A 19827-nucleotide genomic window follows, 5' to 3' on the forward strand; every position below is an offset into this window, starting at 1 on the left:
CCATGTGGTTTTTGTCTTTAGTTGTCTTTATGTGACAAATCACATGTATTGATTTGTGTATGTTGAACCAACCTTGCATCCCAGGGATAAAGCCTACTTAACTGTGATGGATAAGCTTTTTGATGTGCTGCTGGGGCTGAGTTTTGTTGAGAATTTTTGCATTGATATTCATCAAGGATATTGGTCTGAAGTTTCCTTTTTTTGTTGTGTCTCTGCCAGGTTTTGGTATCAGGATGATGCTGGCCTCACAGAATGAGTTACGAAGGAGAAGAGAAGGAGTCCCTCCTCCTCAATTTTTTGGAATAGTTTCAGCAGGAATGGTACCACCTCTTCTTTGTACATCTGATAGAATCCAGCTGTAAATCTATATGGTCTTGGGCTTTTTTTTTTTTTTTTTTTTTTTTTTTTTTTTTTTTGGTAGCCTATTTGTTACTGATTCAGTTTCAGAGCTCATTCATTATTGGTCTGTTTGGGGATTCTATTTTTTCCTGGCTCAGTCTTGGGAGGGTGTATGTGTCCATGAGTTTATCCATTTCTTCTCAATTTTCTTGTGTGTGCATAGAGGTATTCATAATATTTTCTGATGGTTATTTATATTTCTTTGGAGTCAGTAGTAATATCTCCTCCATTGTTTCTGACTGTGTTTATATGGATTTTCTCTCTTATTAGTCTAGCTAGCAGTCCTTCTATTTTATTGATTTTTTTCAGAAAACCAACTTCTGGATTCATTGATCTTTTGAATACTTTTGTATTTCGGTCTTCTTCAGTTCAGCTCTGATTTTGGTTATTTATTGTCTTCTGCTGGCTTTGGGGCTGGTTTTCTCTTGGTTCCTTTGTTATTTTCGTTGTGATGTTAGGTTGTTAAATTGAGATATTTCTAACTTTTCGGTGTGTGTATTTAGTGCTGTAAATTTCCTAAGACTGCCTTGGTTGTGTCCCAGAGATTCTGGTATGTTGTATCTTTTTTCTCATGAGTTTCAAAGAACTTCTTAATTTTGTCCTTAAGTTCATTATTTACCCAAAAATCATTTAGGAGCAGGTTATTCTATTTTAAATTTAACATTTATGAAATGCTTACACATTTTAACTAGCCTTTTTAAAAGTGCAATGAGAACTATTAACAAAGAGATAATAGATACATGAAATGATGCTTATCAATTTACTTAACTTTACATTTTTCTGCCACTTCTATTTTGTGGGAGTCAAAGTCTCTTTGAAGGTCTCTAAGAACTTGCTTTATGAATCTGGGTGCTCCTGTTTTGGATGCATAAATATTAATATTTAGAATAGTTGTTTTCTTGTTCAATTCAACACTTTACCATTATGCAATGCCCTTCTTTGTGGGCCAGTCCCAGAGAAAGTCTATTATATTTCACTCAATTTTCTTGGAAACCTGTCTTGTTTAAAGTGTGTTGGGACCCAGGTGCTATGAAGTATATTCTTATTCCCCACCTACAAAATATGTAAATTATTGATGCTGTTAAAAGACAAACTTTAGACAAATTTAAGAGAGTTTAATTGAGAAAAGAAAAAAAAAGATTTGCAAATCAGCCCTTAGAATCAAAGAAATTTCAGAGAGACTTTGGCACTGTTGCATGGTCAAATATCTATGGGAAAAAAATGTAATGTGCAGAAACCAAAACTGAGATACAGAAACAGCTGGATTGGTTGCAGCTCAGCATTTGCCTTATTTAAACAAAGTTTAAACAGTTGGCTGCCTATGAGTGGTTAAAGTATAGCTACTGGGATTGGCTGAGACTAAGCTGTTGTTACAGGGAAACATACTACTAAAGTTAGGCTTTTAGTTTGTTTACCTGCTAAGTATGTGAGTATGGAGATTTTTCAGGCTAGATTTTAGTTTTATTCAGTAATACATTATGGGATCTGAAGGACACTTTTGTAAAGGTTGAAACAAACATATTTTGTGCACATTTCCATTTATAACAAAAGAAAAATGCCCCTTTGGCTCTGGTAAGTATGACAGTTTCTAAATTAAAAGAATATTGTTTACATCTGAATTGTTAATTCTAATATTAATTCCAAGTATTATTAATAATATGAATTTTCACTAAGCCTTCCCTTTTATACCCGTTTACGCTTTCAAGTCTAATTATAGTTCATTTTCGTTTTAAAGATCAAGCCCCAATTGTTTCATGGTGTGCCTTTTTTCTAATTAAGTGTTTGAGACCAATGGGAGTCAGGCTGGAACCATATCATGTCACTTTTCACAAGCTGACATTCACAGTAGAAGTAGTTCTTGATTATTTCCCTAACAGCTTTGATGTTAAGAAAAAAGAAAAAGCAACAACATTGAGCTGTGTATACTCCCTCTTCATGCTCCTGGGTGAGAAATCATAGTTAGTAGCTGCTGATCTTGGAAATCAGAGTTTCTGCTACTTTGCTAGCAATAACCTAAATCAATACAGAATAACAACACAAGCCAGTATGTGGTGAGTCATGAAAAATAGATCAGTAGTGATATCAATTGAAAATGATACAGAAAAACTATATTATCTGGAAGGAAATACACAATTTTCTAACACTCTTTGTCCCGAATAGTTTTAACTATGGCACACAAAGCAAGCAAGCAGCAAATTACAGATAAAGATGACCGTTACTTTCTTTCTACTGTTAACACCCTCCGCTAATAGATTGTAACAGAATGACTATTTGGAGGGGTAAGCATTGGGAGAAGATGTCTATAATTTCATAGCATGTTTGGTAACATCATGACATTTTAATTTGCACAGTTTTGCTCTTTTTGAAACTGCATTTGTGAGGAGATTTTGGGGAACAGGGTTAAATGGTGACAGAATAGTGTCCTTTGTGAGTATGTGAACATGGAATAATTGGGATAAATAAATAGGGTTAATGTTTCATCTTCACTTCATCTCCAAGAAGTGAAGCATTATTTGTACCATTCCTTACATTTTATATATTTTAGGAATTTATAAGGTTCTTGTTTAAAGTAAGGTAGTAATTGGAACATGTTTAATATGAGCAACTTTGGCCAACTTTCTTATTTTTACATATATATATATATATGTAAAATTATATATATATATATAAAATGTTGTGAGAATTATGTAGACATTTAAGACTTTTTTCAGGCTTTGATACTGATTTCTGAAATAAATATGCTCCATAAAAATTCTTGCAATTTTTAATAGTTATGAACTTTCAAATCAGTTCCCAAATACTTAGTATTCTCACTATACTTTTGCAGAAAGTATATAAAGAGAAAATCATTACAACTGTGAAGTATTTTATTTCCCTCTGTTGAGATTTTGAGAGCTATTGTAGCCTTTCAGAGCTTAGATGAGCTACCTGAGGAATTATTTGCAAAGGGGTTGCAATCCTAATTTCAGACAAAACAAACTTTACAAACCAACAGAGATCAAAAAATAAGAAACCATGTTCTCAACTGATGGAATTGGAATATCTCAATTTATCAAATCTTGTAGAAATTTTCATAAGAAAAATATATTTTCTTCAGAAATATGTACTTGGGACCAAACTGTGTCACTTAATATTATTTAGTATTTTAACTATGGTATTTTTCTAGGACTTGACTTTAATCCTTAGTGTATCATTGATTACTAATTCTTGTTACAGTATGATGAGGGCAATAACATTTTTGAAAGTTTAACCTTAAATTTTTGCTAATTCCTATAGTAGCAAAATATTTGTATACCTCTAAATAAATTCTGAGGAATCAAAGCAGTGATACATAATAAGTGAATACATATAAAATGTTGATTGCAAACAAAAGAAAGATGATTGAGAGAATATAATTTGTCAGGGCATTTTATTTGCAGGGCATAACAAAACTGGACAATATCTATCTCATACAGTCCTTGTGAATATTAGATACATTAATCTTATAAAGTACATGAAAGAATGCTTAGCACATAGTATGTGCTGTATGAGTATTATTTATTATCAGTAGTATTCTTAAGCATCTAGATTTAGAGCTACCCTCAGGCTCTACTGAATACAGTATGTAAAATTTCTCATTGTAACTTTCTCTTTTCTGTTTTGCACACATTTCATGTAGGATTACCTGAAGAAATATTCTCAGTGTTGTTCCACATCAAGATGGCCACTAGTAGCAGTGATCTTGTATCTTACTAGCTAAGCTACTTTTTCAGAAAATGAATGAATATTGTTTTACTCAATAATTTCAACAAAATTTCTAGTTAAGTTTCTCATTAGACTAGGTTGGATCATATTACAAAATAAACCACATGATTAATGGGGTAGCATCTTTATTTTGGACAGGTTGAGATATATTATGACCACTGCCCATGATAATTAGGTCAATTGCTCTCACATGGTGTGAACTAGAAGCAAAAGAGAGGTAGAACTTCAAAAAAGATTGAAATACTGCTGCAGAAGAAAAAGAAAATACTGAGGTCTCTATAATCACAGATATTTATGTTATAAGAAATCAATACAGATTAAAAATTAGGTAAGAAAATTGATTTACTAATAATCTTGATCTTTAGCCACATTTCTCTGCAATAAATTTGCTATGATACCATGATGGGGATCAGCAAGCTACGTTTTCCAAGTTCCTTCTAGTGGGATCCTGCTAAGTTCTGCTATTGGGAGGTACTAGGGAAACATAGAAAGGCAAGAGAATGGAAGAATAGACCTCCTTTTCTTGTTTATTTGCTGTCCTTGCCGATATTCTCCCAAGAACATCCCCTTGCCGTAGGAACAGTAATTGTTGCAGTTTACCAATTTTTTCAGAGCCTCAGAAAGTACCTCTTCAGAGGTAATAGCAGCAGTTGGATCATATCTCTCCCTCAGAGATCTAGTCTCAGCCTAGGAAGGCTTTTACTCTGAGTTTTAATTGTAATAACGCCAGTCTCTTCCCTTCGTTCATCTAAGCTTCTGAGGAGGCCCCTATGTGGCCAGGAGATGGTGGTGATGGCTGCATCTTGCAGTCATTTTCTTTGCTTTCCACAGTGTGTTACTTGTTTCTCCTATTTCCTATGTGGTCAATGTTTTAATATTAACTCATAGTCATAGTGTAGTATTAGTACTTTATGTGAAATGAAATGTTTTTTTATAATGTAGCCATGGCCTACCAATAGCATATTTTCTTTTAGATTCGGTAATATATATTTTGCTTCAGTGACTTTATATCCTTATTTGTTGCCCAAAATAGTTTTTCATATACAAAACATCCAATATTACCCTGGTCCCATCGTTTCTTCTGATATCCATTGTCCTGTGATTTCTCCTGGAAAGTGAATTGTTCATCTGTCCATTTCACTCTGTGAAGTCATACAGGTCTATCTATGTAGAACTCCTGTGATCCAATTTATTCCCTGTGTGAGACTGGGCAATTTATCAATCTGGGAATGTGTTTCTTCATGTGCAAATCAGAGATAACACTTACCTCACAACATTGTTTAGAGCATTAAAAGAAATATAATACGATATCTTTCACACAGAATTTCCCTGGGTGTGAATTGAACAATGTCAGTTTTTCTCCAATTTAATGTGAAAACTGACTATATAAATAAACAACAACAACAACAACAAAATGTATAAAAGAAAAAGAAAAAATATCAATATAAATCATTATAAAATGTATACATATTAAAATATTATCAAGAGGCCTATACAAATTGAGTTTTCATCAATGATAAGGATTGTAACTTATATTGTGGTTAATGCAAGAAGCATTATCAAGGAGAATCACATGTCTAGAGCAAAGTGATATTAACAGTGTTTATGTTTGAGACAGATGGAACTCCTCATAGGAGCACACAGTGCTCATCTCCTCTCACCTTTGAATTCAAAGAAATCGTGTTTGTAGGCCAAAATTGGTCATAGAGGAAATATTCAACACCACTAAATTAAGCAAACTAAAAATACAGCAGTTTTTCTTAGTGTACTGGTTGTTAAATACATACTAAACCACCACCAGGTGGTATAGGCCCTCATAAATGGTAAAATAAAAATGGGACTGCTTAGTTTCTATTTTGTTACTCTCTTTATTTCTGAAGAGAATGAGCTCAAATTTTAACAGTAGAGACAAAAATATAGTTATGAGAGAATCAGACTTTCAAGTATGTGAGGCTATTTTAAGGAAGGATATAGATGTTCTAAATTTATCCTAGCCAAGAAAAAAAAAAGTGTTTGGTTGGCTACAAATGAAAATCAATAAAATCCTCCCATGGGATTATTGTTCAGTCTAAACCAAGGGTCAATTTTTTTTTTTTTTTTTTTTTTTTGTAAAGGAGCATATTGTAAAAGTGTTGGTCTTTATCAGCCTGTTTCTGTCAACTAACAAACTCTGCTGCATTAATATTAAAGTAGCCATAGACAAAGAATGTAAATGTAAATGAACAAATATAATTGTGTTCTAATAAAATTTTATTTATATATCAAAATTTACATTTAATATAATTTTAACATGTCATGATAAGTTATTCTTTGGGTTTTTTTCAGTGAGTAAAAAATGTATAATCTACATATAGTCTGCTTGCTATACTAAGTGAGGTATCGGGCCAGATTCAGCTTGAGGAGGGTGGCTAGCTAAGTCTTAATGTAAACAATATATGTTATTTAGTATTCCTTTGAAGCGATCAACTTGGTTATAATCATGGTAAGCTGGCAAGTGAGTTGTAAGATAAGGCCTATTAGGGGCTATATTAGTTAAGGTTCCCCAGAGAAACAGAACCATAGCTGAGATAGATAACTAAGATAGATGTAGACATAGAGGTAGAGATAGAGATAGAGATAGATGAGATAAAGATACAGATGATAGAGATAGATATAGATGACACAGAGATACAGATACTGATACAGATGAGATAGATAGAGATAGAGACAGAGATAACTAGAAGAAGATAATTCTTGGGAGGAATTGACTCAAAGGATGTCGAGGCTGAGAAGTTCCACAATCTCCTGCCTGCATGATGGAGACCCAGGAAAGTTAGTGATATAGTTCAACCTAAGCCCAAAAGTCTGAGAACCGGGTGTTCCAATATCGGAGGACAAGAGAAGATGGATGTCCCAGCTCAAGAAGACAGATTAAATTTACCCTTCCTCTGCCTTCTTGTTTTATTTGGGCTCTGAATAGATTGAAGGATGCCCATAGATATTGGTGAGGATGATCTTCACTCAGTCTACCTCTTCAAATGCTGATTTCTCTGGAAACACAGACACACTCGGAAATAATGTTTTATCAGCCATGTGGGCAACCCTTAGCCCAGTAAAACTGACACATGAAATTAATCATCACAAGGAAGTCTGGGACAATTCACATCTTTGTTAATTTAAATAGACACATGAAGAAATTATTTTTTCTCTATCTTTTTTTCCTTCTTTCTCTTTCTTTCTCTCTTTTTGTTTTTAACTAAAGGACATTTTGTAAGCACATGAAACCAGAGAATTGCAGTAGCCATATGGCTACTATGAGGTGAGAAAAAGGAAAGTTTTTGCATCCTGCAGATCTGCCCCATCTATGGCCTTTGTAACTGAGATGACAAATATGTTCCTATCTAAGCTTTAGTAACGTCTCCACTACCTGTATGTTAAAACGTTTTGTTTTTTTTTTTTTTTTTGAGGCGGAGTCTCGCTCTGTCGCCCAGGCTGGAGTGCAGTGGCGCGATCTCGGCTCACTGCAAGCTCCGCCTCCCGGGTTCCCGCCATTCTCCTGCCTCAGCCTCCCGAGTAGCTGGGACTACAGGCGCCGCCACCACGCCCGGCTAATTTTTTTCTATTTTTAGTGGAGACGGGGTTTCATTGTGTTAGCCAGGATGGTCTCGATCTCCTGACCTCGTGATCCGCCCGTCTCGGCCTCCCAAAGTGCTGGGATTACAGGCTTGAGCCACCGCGCCCGGCCTGTTAAAACGTTTTAAAAGATAAAACTGAAAATACAAAATTGTGTCCTTTTAGAGTGGAATAAAGTTGGCTTCCATAAGCTCAGATGTGAATTTTATACTGATTCTGGCTGAATTTTTCAGATAATTTTAGAAAAGTATCTAAAAGTACTCTGTAAATCTAGTTTTAATTATTAGACTTTTTTTTCCCAAATGTTATAGTGTTAGATGAAGATAGTATAATCACTAGGGATGAGTTTAATTTCTTTAAGAAAGACAGATATCAGGATCCTCTAGTAATACATTGCATGTCCACTAAAGTCAGAGGTATGTATTTGGTAATGTACCTTACTGTATTCTTTCGAACATGAAGGAGCAATATGGATTAGGTAATGGAATAATTTGGTAAATTATTTAATGATTAATTGATATACTTACATATTACTAACAAATAAAATGGTTTTAACCTGAAAAATTCATTTTTTGTTTATATTCTGGTGACATTTTCATCATTGTCTTAGACATGTTCATCTGTCAAACACATGAAAAATGAAACAACTCTAAGGATTAGCTAATAGGTTGAATGATAAAATAAAAACCAATATAGATGTCTGTTCATTATAATTATAAAACAGCTGTTAGTCAATAAAACTAAATAGGAAAGACCCTCAAATATTACGTATTTAACAATAAACCACACACATGTAATGACAATGCTAGGATGAGAGACATATGTTTTAAAAAGCAAGATTTTACTACAACGAGCAGTGTTTAGCTAGCTAGGCTGTCAACCAAGGGTTGGCAAATTATGGCCTGCAAGCCATATCCAGCCAATAGACTGGTTTTGTAAATAGTTTTATTGCAGCACGGACACATTCATTCATTTGTGTATTGTCTATAAGTGCTTTCTCACTGCAACAGCAGAGTTGAATAGTTGTATAGAGATTATATGGCCCACAAAACCTAAAATCAGCCTCTTTCCCTTTACAGTAAAAGTTTATTAATCCTGCCTAAAAACAATTTAGCAGAGTAATTTGGCTGCAAGGAAAAGAATGATTTTCTCTTATAAGTTGAATGTCTGGACAAAGTTAATGAGAGCTATGTTTTTCTCCAAGTAGGGTATTCTGGATGTGCAGTTGTTATGCATATTTTAACAGGAAGACACTTAAGAGTGTTCAAATATAGGACATCCAAATGACATAGTGGTTTAAAATAATATTGTCAAGTGTGGCTAACTAGGACCATGTTTTTCCTAAAAAATGGAGGAAAATGGCAAGATAGGATAGTTTTGGCACATAAATTGCATCACATTTTTGAGAGTCTGTCATTTGAAGGCATGGTTTAGTCTAATCTTAGTTTATCTCAAATGTAAGTTCAGAAATTATGGATGTTACAGCAAGACATAATTTGACTCTAAATCAGCAAGTACTTCCAAATATTCAGAACTATCTGGAAGTGAAAACGGCTGCCTCTGTAGACAGACAGCAAGTTTCTTATCTCAGAGCCCTGTAGATAGACCATCTGTGCAGGTTATAATTAGGAGATTCATGAATGTGATAATGATGACATAGTCCCATTGACAATGAGGCTTTTAGTTGTACAGATTAAAGTAAATATGTACTCTATTGTGCAAACCTCCCAGTAATTAAGATTAAACTTAATCTTGGGCTACAAGTAGATAAAAAGTATTCCCAGTTAGATTTTACATGTATACATTTGAAACTATTAATTTTTAAAAAATAAAGCAATGACTTTTTAAAAAGTTTTATCTATTTATTTATTTATTTTTATGGAGTCTCACTCTGTCGCCCAGGTTGGAGTGCAGTGGTGTGATCTTGGCTCACTGCAACCTCTGCCTCCCAGGTTCAAGCAATTCTCCTGCCTTAGCCTCCCGAGTAGCTGGAACCACAGGCATGTGCCACCATGCCCGGCTAATTTTTGTATTTTAGTAGAGACAGAGTTTCACCATGTTGGCCACGCAGGTCTCGAACTCCTGACCTCTGGTGATCTGCATGCCTCAGCCTCCCAAAGGGCTGGGATTACAAGCGTGAGCCACTGCGCCCAGCCAATTTTCCCATTTTTGACACATTAATTCTAAAGTAAACTTTCCCCTTTATTACTTGCAGATTTATTTCAGGTGTTTTTCAGTTCCTCCTAATTTCAGCTCCTCAGTTGAAATTTGGTTCACATTAATGATGGTTATCTGTTCTTGGCATATAGAAAATACAAATATAGGACTTTTACTGAATTCTGTTTTTTAAAAGTTCTAAGGAAAAAGCTATTACATCCACATATGTGTGTAAAATGAAGCGTAGACCTAAGAACTACTGTGAATAAACAGCTTGACTTAATAAAAGAGAGTACATTGAATTTATGTTAAAGCTAAGAATCTGTGAATTCTTGAGTACTGCCTGCCAGGAACACTATTATGTCAAAAATAACAAAAAGGCTTATTTGACATGATTTGCTGATCACTAAGCCCACTGAGGGGAGCCCTCCAAGGTTTATGTGAGAAGTAGTCAGTTTGTTTTTGTCTTACTGGTGCAGAAGAAATGCTTTTTATTGCCCATGATCTCCAAGGATGGCACTGAGCTCCACAAAGCAACCACTGGGGGATATTAGGTGAACAGCATGAATCTGTTGTTATAAAACAAGCACACTGTTTTAAAAACATTTAAAGTAATTCGTGAGTTGGATGTTTCCTGATAGGTATACTTTTAAGTTCAGGCATTTAAAAAGAAAAAGTCTGCTGTGTGTACCTTAATTTTCACTTTTACTTTGGTGTTTTGATGTCTATAGAAATGGGCGGTTTCTCTACTTCTTTCCCAGAAATTTAGCTCCAATGCTGACATGAGCACAAAGACCTTATGTACTGTGCTGAGAAATATGTTGTGTCTTAAGAATAAAAATTTATTATTAGAGTTAGTCGATGCATCACAGATATCCTTCCTGACAAGAGGAACGCTGAAGCACAGACACTGTGTTGGGCTATGGTTCTCAATGGAAAAATAAAGCTTTTCAAAACGTTAGTCACTGCCATCCTAGATGTTTCTTTAAGTCATTTTTACAACTTGTTTTGGTAGATTCTAAGAATCAGTCTTACATTATATTTTTCTATGGCTTACTGTTAAAGTCTTATTCATAAAAACAACTATCATGCATAGAAGTAGTATATACCAACATCATAAACCAGAAAGTAATTTATATTTAACCCTCATAACAATACTTCAGAGTAAAAATTATCTCATATTGTAGAGGAAACACAGGCTCAGGTAGGATACAAATTACTTATATCACAAAATTAGTAAGTGATGGAGCTAGAATACAAACAAGATCGGCCTATTTACAAAAATCAATAATTTTTCCTCTATAACATATTATCATTATATGCCTTTGGTTTTTAAGTGAAATGCACTCAACTTCAAATGTACCCATAAAGTAAGTGAACATGACCATTGAGTGGCATCACAATTATTAAAAAGTTTGCCTTGGGAACAAAGACAGTATGACCCTCAGGGAACTGAATTACATACCCAAAGGGGACATGTGCCATCTACCTGGGCTCAATGGGGGTTTTCCAATGGATTCTTTGTAAATAGGTGTTGCACATACTTCTGTGTCTTTAAGCTTTCCTTTATAACTCCAGACCTAACCCTAGATATGGGGTCAGCTTGAGGCAAAATTGTGAGTTGCTAGCTAACAAAAGTAGCTAATATTTTAATGAAATGTCTTATTAAGCTAAATGCCAAACACTATTCATTATATATATTAATCAGTTTAGTTATCACAATTTTATGAAGTAGATATGACCACCATTTTTATTTATCAGTTGAAGAAACTAAGACACAGAAAAGTTAAATACCTTACCTAAAGTCATGTTGCTTGTGGAGAAGTTGCAATTCATCTTGGTTGTCTTGACCTAGAGTCTGCATGCTGGATGACTATTTTAGACTGTTACGTGTGCATGCAGAGTTCAGTGCTTGTCTGGTCCCACTCCCTCCTACCGTTCTGTCCCCTAGTGATTTCATCCTGTTCCCTACTTCTCAAGACTACTCCTCTTCTTGGACACTTTTTCATATTCCAGAACTAATCATTCTGTTTCGTTTCTTTCTGCTCATCATGCCAAAGGCAAAGTTAGCAGGGTAGCTGACATAAAGGAATTCATACTAAACAATGGCACGCTCAATTTGTAAAATTTCCCAGAGTTAAATAGGTAGAGTGAAAGGTGTAATTTCTTCTTTGAAGAAAACAATGTTGAATTTTACTTAAATGAATGATAAATATAATTTTTATATGTATTTGCAATCTGCATGAATAATATATCCTATCATGCTTCACGTTCTCACACTCTTATACCATTAAGGATCTCTACATCTATCACCAATCAGCTACCACCTCTCTTCCTCAGCTGCATTATGTCAGGTCTGAAAATTAAATTTTAAAAGTAGCTCCTAAGTTTTAAACATTTTTAAATATTTTTCCTGGAAGGACGTGATGAGTAACCTGATTGTCAGCAAATGCCTTAGGTATTAAGGAGAACAATCCTAATGGCAATAGCTAATATTTTTTGACAGGGCCAAGTTTTAGTATCTCTTTGCAACTGTGTGACAGCATGATCATATTAATTCTTATTACAAACCTATGAAGTGGCTATGCACTTTAATTTTATAAGGGAAAAAAACAGGTCCTTAGTCTAAGTAACTTGGCTCTGGATTTGAACTTCAATGTAGCTACCTCTATAACTTGACCTTTAAACATTATACCACCTTATATGTCAAACTTACCTTGAAAGGCAACCAGCAAACCAAGTAAATAAAACAGTAAGAACAACCTATAATAAAAAGCCTTGTCAGCCAGGTGCAGTGGCTTACACCTGTAATCCCAGAATTTTGGGATGCTGAGCGGGTGGATGGTGTGAGCCCAGGAGTTTGAGATCAACCTAGGCAACACAGTGAAACCCTGTTTCTACACACAAAAAAAAGAAAAAAAAATTATATAGGTGGACATGGTGGTGCTCACCTGTAGTCCCAGCTACTCAGGAGGCTGAGGTAGAAGGATTTCCTGAGCCCAGGAGGCAGAGGCTGCAGTGAGCTGAGATAGTGCCGCTGCACTCCAGCCTCAGCAACAGAGAGAAACCATTTCTGGAAAAAAAAAGAAAAAGGACTTATCATTATCTAATTCAATATATTCCATAATAATCAAAAAATACCATTGAATGAATGGGGAAGAAAATTAGATCAACTGCTGTGAAGTCAACTTGTTTACTCTTGATCAAGAAATAGCAGCAGATTTTACCTCTGTGGTATTAGTAAAACATATCTTTGCACCGGGTGCAGTGGCTCACGCCTGTAATCCCAGCACTTTGGAAGGCCGAGGCGGGCGCATCACGAGGTCAGGAGATGGAGACCATCCTGGCTAACACAGTAAAACCCCGTCTCTACTAAAAATACAAAAAATTAGCCATGCGTGGTGGCGTGTGCCTGTAGTCCCAGCTACTTGGGAGGCTGAGGCAGGAGAATGGTGTGAACCCGGGAGATGGAGCTTGCAGTGAGCAGAGATTGCACCGCTGTGCTCCAGCCTGGGCGACAGAGCAAGACTCCATCTCAAAAAAAAAAAAAAAAAAAAAGTATGTATATGTGTATGTATATATAATCTTTGCTTTGGTTCCAAATATATTTTTAAATGTTTGATATATGGGGATACATCACAGTGTATACTGTCAAATTAAGTGAGTTATAAATAGAAGAGGAAAATCAAAATTGGAAATTTATAATAGCCTTAAATCCCTTAGTTGATATTAAAAATACTAAATTCGGGGCTGGGCCGGGGGCTCATGCCTGTAATCCCAGCACTTTGGGAGGCCGAGATGGGTGGATCACGAGGTCAGGAGATGGAGACCATCCTGGATAACATGGTGAAACCCCGTCTGTACTAAAAATACAAAAAGTTAGCCTGGCTAACATATAATATAATATATGATATATGTAATTATATGTAATAATTAAACATGATATATATCATATATATGATATATATCATACTATATATATTATATATGATATATATAATTATGTCATATATAATATATATTAGCCTGGATAATATATGATATATATAATATATATTATATATATAAGAAAAAATAGATACAGCACTTACTTTTTCTATACCCCTAAGTGTTTTAATTATTTCTATATTTGGAAATGAATTCATAATCTATTAGTCACATTATTTGAAATTTAAAATTTTAATTCTATTTGTTTCAGATAAAAGCCTCGTCTTTTAAAACATACGTTTGGATGAATAAACAAAGCAAACTTGCTATGACTTTCACGTAAACTACTTTATCATCCTATATTGCTCCATTGAGTTAGTGAGGTCAGGGTTTTGATAGAATGAGAACATTCATAGAGTGAATTACAGACGTATTTGAAGGTTTTTAAAAATGATGTTGGCTTTGTCTAGGGCTGAGGGTGATGTTGCAGGGCAAGTGTAAAGGACAGAGTCACATAGAGACTCCTGGGAACTAGAAAGCAACCAGTGAGTCCCAGCATCTGAAGGCAAGGAAGTGTCAGTGTAGTTCCATACAAATTTAGTAAAACATAAAGCAAGCACTCAATTGTTTTCCAACACAATATGCTAATTGGAGTGGCAGAATTGTATGGTAGAAAGAACATACAAATAACAAATGTATTCACAGCACTATGCCAAGTGCAATGAGAGGTACAGTGACATAAAAACATGCATTTTCAGACATAATAGTCAGTTTGAGGATTTAATATATTAATCATGTACAGAGATCCAAAATTTCCTTGAGTATCTATTATGCATGTTGAATGCTAGGAAATGTGTGTTAAGTATTTTATTCTGGATTCTCTCAGATAAAACTGACCTCATAGCTCTGAGTTAAGTAGTTTTATATTTGCCACATAAGAAAATTGAAGTACAAATGAGGAAATCGAGGCACAGACAGATTAAGCAACTTGTCCAAGACTATACAGCTGCTACGCAGAGCATCTGGGATTCAAATCTAGGAATGAGTGAAGAATTTTATTACTAATTGCATAAGTAAATACATATGTCTAACCCAGTCATATATTATTTGTTGGTTCTATGACCCAATATTGCAGAAAATAATTACAGAATTAGATTTTGTTTGAGTGCAAAATTTACTTCACAAAATTATAATTGTTGTTTAAATATTGAATGTATAGTATGAATTATTATCTAATAGTAGCATCTGTTTTAAAGTCACATATTGGTAAATATTGCCTTAATAATCATTATGAGTCAGGAACTGTTCTCAGCACATGTTTTATCAATGAATCCTTTCAAATAGTTAATGTGGTAAGTGTAGACCAAATTAACCGATAATTAGCTAAGCCTCCGAGGATTTGAGTACTGTATCTATATTTATATGGCCAGTGAGTAGAGAAGTTGAGTCTTAATCCCAGTGATCTGACAGCAGTGATCTCATCTGTGTTTATAATTCCAGAATCACTGTGAGAATGTGAACCTGTATTTAGACAATGCATCGTTCCCAGCAACTACTAGAGTCTTATCTTGCTCTGGCAGTGAAGAAAATACCTTATGATAATTTGGTAATATTGTAATGTGAAAAGCGTAAAGAGAATAACTCACAAGAAAAATATTAAGAAGTTTTCTGAAGCAAGCTTCTCTTGTGGCTTCCAGATTAATGTGCTTGCATATTCTAAGCAATGTTTTCCAGACAGATTTTCTGTGTAAGCAGAAATTGGCTCAATTTAAGGAGGTACAAAGGATGGTGGAGTATTTTGACTACAAAGGTTGGCTGCCATTTGTTAGTGCCGTAAAATTTTGTAAAGCTGCTCTGAGATTCTTTGAAATTCATTTATAACAACGAGACTGGATATTTTACCATCTTCTGCAAATGTTTCCTAGGAGATTTAGTTACCCATGTTCCCTACTTTCTGTATTTTATTTACATTCTATGATTGTTCGTCTTTTGAAATAATTTCAACAATTGAATCTGTTTAATTTGTCTGGTTCTGAGAAAACATTAGCTAGATGACAAATTTAACAGTTTAATCCAACAGGCCTTGAGTGGTATATATATGCATGTGCTACTAAAGAAGTCGAGAAATTAACCCCAGGTCTTCAACATTAAAAAATGAAAAAGAAGGTAGAGGAGGGAATCTTGATAGCCACTTTGGTAATGAAGCAAAGTGAGAGAAAATATCATCCTGGAGCTCAAGCATGAGTACACTTAATGGCAAATGAAGTGGGAACTGACCACCTGCTCATCCACATGGTGAGATACAAACAAATACCTCTTCTTGAGAATGAATGAGTAGATATATGAATGAATAGGTGAATGAACAAATGAAGGCCTATCTGTGAATAACCAAACTGGAAACCCACAGTCAGTTTACAAGCCTCTTGAGGATTTGGTCATAACTTGAATATCTCACTGAGAGCTCACCCTTTATATGGACTTAGTTCATTTACTTTCCCATTTGTTATTGAAGGTCCTTAGTACTCTGCTCGAAGGCTGAATTCTTAAAAATATACTACCACCATTAAAAAAGAAAAAAAATTTTTGGAGGTGAGTAAGTATGTTCAGTACCTTGGTTGTGATGACGGTATTGGTGTATGCACACATGTCCAAACTCATCCAAGTGAATATATTAAAGGTGTACAATTTTTATATCAATTATACCTCAAAAAAACTTCTAAAAATGATTTAAAACTGAACAGCAACAACAACAAAACACTTAGGAAACAACAGAAGTTTATTTCCCTGTTCTAAATGTTAATTTTAAAGATTTGATTAGGAATTTATTTTTTAGTGTAGAAACATGATTCTTTTTTCAAAACACAAACATTGTAATACAGAGCTAGTTAAAATCTACATTCCCCTTCATAAAGGCAGAGGCCCTTATGCAACAATCATCTTTAGAAATAGAAGTCCCTGTAAAACCACAATGCATGATTTTTTTGACTGTTTATGCATTAACAGCATTTTTTGGTTTTAGCCTTGGAAATACATCAGAAATAGATCTCCTCGCTGTGTTTGCATGGCTTCCTTAGAAATGACTTAAATATAAGCAAACCATATTACTTACAGTTAAGCTATGCTGTAGCATTGTATTACTGCTTTGAGAAATGTATGTAGTTCAACTGAATATTGTAGCAGTAATTCATGTTCATAGAAAAATCAATCAAAGGTTTTGACAAGTTTGAGACAGGTAGGGAAATAAAGGTCAGGCATTGTATTGCAAGTTCCCTATTCTAAACTGTAGTTCTTACAAATAGGCTTCTGAGGTCCCGAAGCTTTAGCAGGCCTCTTACATATGCCTTCATTGTCTGTCCTTTCAATGACATTCAGACATTTATTTCTTTCTCCCTCCCATTGTGTCCGAGTCCCTCACACTGTTGAACTTGTGCTGCTCTCGCCTCTTCCTTCTGTCTCTCTTTTTAATACCCTGATGCAACAGCAATGGATGGTGGGATGCATTTTGTTGAGCTCTCAAGGCAGTCAGAGTTCCACTTGAGTTCATGTAGCATCTGTTATAACAAGGTTAAAATTACAGAAAGTACACGATTTTATTCCCTTTAGCTGAAGGACAACAAAGGTGGATTTTCATATTTCCTGGTAAAGTGCTGCTTCAGAGAAAGCACATTTTGGTATCCACTAATCCCAAGTAAAGTGACTTGGTTCCTAATGTTGATTTTGCCATTAGCCTGCTGGCTTTGTTAGGTTATTTATTTTCTTTAAGCCCATCGACCCTTCAGTTAGTCTCCATTCTGCCTACTTGTTGGTGAAATTTAAAAGGCCTCCTAGCAGCTCCAATAGTTACAGTATAGTAGAAACAAGCAAATACTCCTTTTTAAAAGAAAAAATTCTATGAAGGTGAAAACACTTGGATTCAAAAGTGAGTTTGGACATTATCTACCAAGCGGTAATCAGATATACTCAGACTTTTAAACTAAAAATACACCACAAGACCATTGCACACTCCTATGAAGGTCCCAAGGATTATTGAAAAGTAGAAAAAAAAAAAGGTGTGAACTTCTTTTAGTTAAAATGCACATCTTATCAGCATTACCGTAGTAACAGTAATTGTGACCTTCAGTTTGAATTTCTTTTCTGGAAATATAAATTCTTAGGGAATTATGATATAAATCCCAAGGCTAAAATAGGTGTCCACTGATCATTCTGATGTTTATTTGATAATAGTCTTCCTAAATAGACTATTATTCTTATAAAATGGAAGGAGCAAGTTGGAAAGCTTAAGAAAACTCTGAGGAGCAGGCATTTCTAATTAGGAAGCTATAGGAGAAAAGGCTTATGACTACCCAAAGCACTTAAGCATCTGATGTATTATATGGAATGTCTTTCTCTTTTTCCTCAATTATCATCAAAGAGAGAACAAGTTTGATGATATTAAAATAATAAAAAAGTCTTAGCTGAATAGGCCTTCAAAGGGCTCTCTGACAGATACATTCATGAAATTATGACACAACTCTGCAAACTTAATCTATGTGAAATAAAAAACATGTGGAAGACACAAAATTCTAAGGGAAACTCAAGGATTTTCTAAGATTGCTTTACATAACTGCTTCTTTTTTCCAAACTTTACCTTCTCTAACAACAAGCCATGCTATAACAGCGTCAAGGGCTAGATAGTCCAATGGCAAGAGTGCTGACAAAGGTAGTTGTATAAGAAAGAATGAGTTATATTTTGAGTGACAAGATGGTAATATCTTCTTTCTTGCTACTGGCAATTTTTTCTATGTTTTCGAGGAATTGAGGATTAGAAGGTTATTTATGAGAGTATGATTTGTAAGAGTATAGGCAAATTTAACTCATTAGTTATTAAATCTGCAAAACATTGTGGAGGATATATAAAATTGTTACAATATGAATCTTATCCTCAAGGAGTGTAATCATTTTATTTCAGCTGGAGTTTTTTACGACTTAGAGGTAGCTTAACTTTTGCATGCAGACCTTAAACACTCTTTATGCCGAGTTTTATTTGCTTGGGTTTATTGTATGGCCGTGGTGGCTGTCACAAAATTTACCAACCCTAAATATTAGTATAGTCATACTTTCACTTATTACTTACAATTTATCACTGCTGTTTCCCGTGGGAGTGTGGTTGAGCAAAGTGTTCTGAACTGTGTTTATGCGTGCTCGATACCTGCTCCTTTTCATCCACGTGATCTGGAGAGCATTCTCACTGGGGCAGGGATGCTTGCACCTGTAATTTTACTAAGAATTCATTAAAAGGCCAGGACCAAACTTCTATGTTTATGGGGTTGTGCTGACCCATCTAAGCATTTTCAGTTCCTTGCTTTAAATGATGAAGCTACACTAACTGGACAAAATACATTTGAGTGGTATTTTAAAATACTAGGGGGATTTCAGGGTAGGCTCTTGGGTGTAAATCTAAAGTGGTCCTTTACAGTTCGGGAAGTTTAGGGCCTTTTAAAAAGTTGAATTAGCAGAGGCTTTCCCTAAGGGGCCATTTGCAGTCGAGGTTATACTTGATTTAGGACTATAACAGCTGCAATACATGCTTTTCAGAGAGAGATACCTTATGTATTACATGAGTTTTAATGTGTCCAGAATTGGTGGGTTCTTGGTCTTGCTGACTTCAAAGATGATGCCACTGACCCTCACGGTGTGAGTGTTACAGTTCTTAAACATGGTATGTCGGGAGGAGTTTGTTCCTTCATTCAGATGTGTCTGGAGCTTCTTCTTTCTGGTGGGTTCCTAGTCTTGCTAGCTTCAGGAGTGAAGCTGTAGACCTTCATAGTGAGTGTTACAGCTCTTAAAGACAACATCCACCCAAGTTATAGACTTTCACGGCGAGCGTTACAGCTCTTAAAGGCAACATCCACCCAAAGGGCGAACACCAATAACATTTATGACAAACTGCTTACAGAACGAAGACTGCACCAAGCAAACAGTACGCCACCCTTTCCGTTGGCTGGCTCA

General features: G+C 35.1%; 1 pseudogene; it reads left to right on the plus strand.

Annotated features, from left to right (window-relative positions):
* LOC105496009 (arf-GAP with GTPase, ANK repeat and PH domain-containing protein 5-like) overlaps window positions 1-7568 on the plus strand; it is a 30542-nt pseudogene extending 22974 nt beyond the window's left edge.
* The last annotated feature ends 12259 nt before the right edge of the window (window positions 7569-19827 follow it).

This window comes from Macaca nemestrina, chromosome 9 (genome assembly GCF_043159975.1).
Source record: "Macaca nemestrina isolate mMacNem1 chromosome 9, mMacNem.hap1, whole genome shotgun sequence".
Taxonomy (NCBI): Eukaryota; Metazoa; Chordata; class Mammalia; order Primates; family Cercopithecidae; genus Macaca; species Macaca nemestrina.